Source organism: Choloepus didactylus, chromosome 9, assembly GCF_015220235.1.
Source record: "Choloepus didactylus isolate mChoDid1 chromosome 9, mChoDid1.pri, whole genome shotgun sequence".
Taxonomy (NCBI): Eukaryota; Metazoa; Chordata; class Mammalia; order Pilosa; family Megalonychidae; genus Choloepus; species Choloepus didactylus.
In genome coordinates this window covers 74,273,603-74,276,874 of record NC_051315.1, presented here as the reverse complement: position 1 = coordinate 74,276,874, position 3,272 = coordinate 74,273,603, and the positions used below count along the sequence as shown (strand labels likewise).

General features: G+C 42.2%; 1 pseudogene; it reads left to right on the top strand.

The window, feature by feature from the left end:
• The first annotated feature begins 2,720 nt into the window (after positions 1–2,720).
• Positions 2,721–2,995, top strand: LOC119543675 (annotated as a pseudogene).
• The last annotated feature ends 277 nt before the right edge of the window (positions 2,996–3,272 follow it).

The following is a 3,272-nucleotide window of genomic DNA, read 5'->3' as shown; positions in this document are numbered from 1 at the left end:
AAAGCTGAATAAGAACCCAGACTTCAATTAGAGATATGAATGAAACACATCTGGTTAAGACTAGGGCAAATTGGGCCAAAGGGTACAGGTTGAAACTGATTGTGTGTTAAAACTTCAACTTCCATGTGAGACCAAGGGAAGAGATGTTTGTTTGGTGTAGGATCTATATTTTCTAAACAATATAACTTCTACAGTCAGTTTGTTCAAACACTACAATTACATGGAGCTTTGAATAGGAAGTGAGATATGGTAGGTCTGCATAGGTTAGAGTGAAATAGCAACACATCCCAAAGTGATTTGGACAGAGAATAAAAATATATATTCAGGGGTACCTGAGGAGCTAGGGGAGGATGTGGAGGTGTTGGACTTCCTCACCTGAATTGTTGCTGATGTTCTCAGAAACACTGAGGACTGACAGCTGAGCCCTCTATCTTGGGGCTTGCCCCTATGAAGCTTGTTACTGCAAAGGAGAGGTTAAACCTGCTTATAACTGTGCCTAAGAGTCTCCCCGAGTGCCTCTTTGTTGCTCAGATGTGGCCTTCTTTCTCCAACTAAGCCACCTCAGCAGGTGATCTCACTGCCCTCCCCCCTTCGTGGGACCTGACTCCCAGGGGTGTAAATCTCCCTGGCAACACAGGATATGACTCCCAGGAATGAATCTGGACACAGCATCATGGGATTGAGAACATCTTGACCAAAAGGGGGATTCAAAATGAAATGAAATAAAGCTTCAGTGGCTGAAAGATTTCAAATGGAGTCGAGAGGTCACTCTCATGGACATTCTTAAGCACTATATAGATAACCCCTTTTTAGGTTTTAATGCATTGGAATAGCTAGAAGTAAATACCTGAAACTATCAAACTCCAACCCAGTAGCCTTGACTCTTGAAGACAATTGTATAACAAGGTAGCTTACAATAGGTGACAGTGTGAATGTGAAAACCTCATGGATCACACTTACTTTATCCAGTGTATGGATGGATGAGTAGAAAAATGGGGAAAAACTAAATGAAAAATAGGGTGGGATAGGGGGGTGATTTGCATGTTCTTTTTTCCTTTTATTTTTTATTCTTATTCTGGTTCTTTCTGATGTAAGGAAAATGTTCAAAAATAGATTGGGGTGAAGAATGAATTAACTATATGATGGCACCGTGAACAGCTGATTGTATACCGTGGAGGATTGTATGGTATGTGAATATATCTCAATAAAACTGAATTAAAAAAATTGTTTGTGTTGATGAATGCACAACTGTGAAAAACTGATAGTACACTTTGGATGAGTTTATGGTATGTGAACATATATCAATAAAATTGCATAAAAAAATACCAGCTTTATCACCTGATGGTGGTATGTCCACAGACAAGGCACTTACCCACACTAGGCCTTAATTTCTCCCTCTGTAAATGGGAATGCAAAAGTGTTCTCCCCAGAGTGTTGGGAAGTGTAAATGAGGCAATCTATGTAAAGGGCTTAGCAGAATTTCAAGCAATTAGGATTTTACAGTAAATCTTAGTTTTTAACATGTGTAGGCATTTTCCAAGGTAAGTTAAGACAGAAGAATCCAAATGATAGAAATGATAAAAAAGAAATGAAAAAGGCTTGGTTTGTTCAAGCACAAATTTTGCTAGCAAGTGTAGTTTGAGAGACACATGGTGAAAATGAAGTTAGAATATCAGGTAAGGATCAAATGGTTAAAAATCTTATAAGCCTGGTCAAAGGTTAGACTTTAGTGGGAACAAATTAAACTATCAGATCGGTGCTTTACATACAACAGGGAGGGTTAATTTTACTGAAGAAATGAAAATCTATAAGGAGGCTTTTGTAACTATCATGAGTTGAATTGTGTCCTGCAAAAAAGATATGTTCAAGTGCTAACCCTTATTCTGTGACTGTGACCCTATCTGGATATGTAGTCTCTGAACACATGATTAGGTAAGATGAGGCCAAATTCATTTTAACTAATCTTAATTAATTGGATAAGGGTGGGCCCTAATCCAATATGACTGATGTCCTTATAAGAAGAGGAAATTTGGACACAGATAGGCAGAGAGAGAGAAGGTCACGTGAAGACAAAAGCAGAGATTGGAATTAACACTGCCACAAGCCAAGGGACACCTGGGGCCACCAGCAGCCAGGATAGACATGGAACAAATTCCTTTAGAGACTTCTTTCTTTCAGAGGGAGCACTGCCCTGCCTACATCTTGATTTCAAACTTCTAGCCTCCATAATGACAGGACAAAAAATTCTCTTGTTTTATGGCACTCCGTTTGTGGTACTTTGTTATAGCAGCACTAGAAAACTAGGATAGCGTCCAATAAGGAGAAGAGCTATTTGAGAGGCAGAAGTTATAGATTTTGATGACCAATTAAATATGAGTAAGACAGAATGGAGGCAGAGCTGAGAGCACAGGGGCACACAGAGTACCGGTGGAGCGCAAAGGTATGCAGTGTCCTGGCGCTTCCAGAGCATAGCACACAGTGTCCAAGCGAGCAAACCGGCACCCCTTAGAGCCCAACTGAGAGGCAGCTCTGGGCCTTCCCAGCTTCTGAAATCAAGACTGAGACCCCAGATGTGCCCAAAGACATCCTGAAGTGCCTGAGCAGCTGAGAAGACTTAGGGTGCCCACAGAAAGACTCCCAAAGCCATCTGAGAGCCAGATAATTTTCTTGCTGTTTGAGCATCCTCTGATTCTTCCCCTGAGAAATCAATCCCTATTGCTATGGAGACCACAAATGGATGGGGAACTGGTATGAGAGTCTGCATGCTGTGCTGAAGACTCTAGTGCCATTCTTCACAGCAACTTGCTCCTCCAGCCAGGGCCAGACTGAGAAGCAGCAGGCCAGCCTACCTGGCCATGACAAGAATTCCTACATGTACCTTCTTTGCATCATGTTCCTATTTGCTGCCACTGTGAGCAGCCTCTGCTCCTGCAAAGTGGACAAACGCAGTGATCCCTAGCACATGTATACCAAGAACCGTGTGTCTATGATCTGATGTTAGGGGACCAGGGACCGTATAAGATCTATGTCCCCATCTGTTAGGTCATCAAGAAACAGTGCTTAGGGAAGGTATCACGGGGCTGGGAGGAGGGAGGCTAGTAGATCAATCCTTGCGGATAAGGATTTTTTCCAGGCAAAGACAGACTATAGAGAGTGGGAGCCTCATGAACAAACATATAGACATAGGAAAGGATAATGACTAATAACCGCTCCTGTGGCTGGAATACTAGGGGAGGGGACTGGAGGACGGAAAGGAGGAGGATGTAACTGAG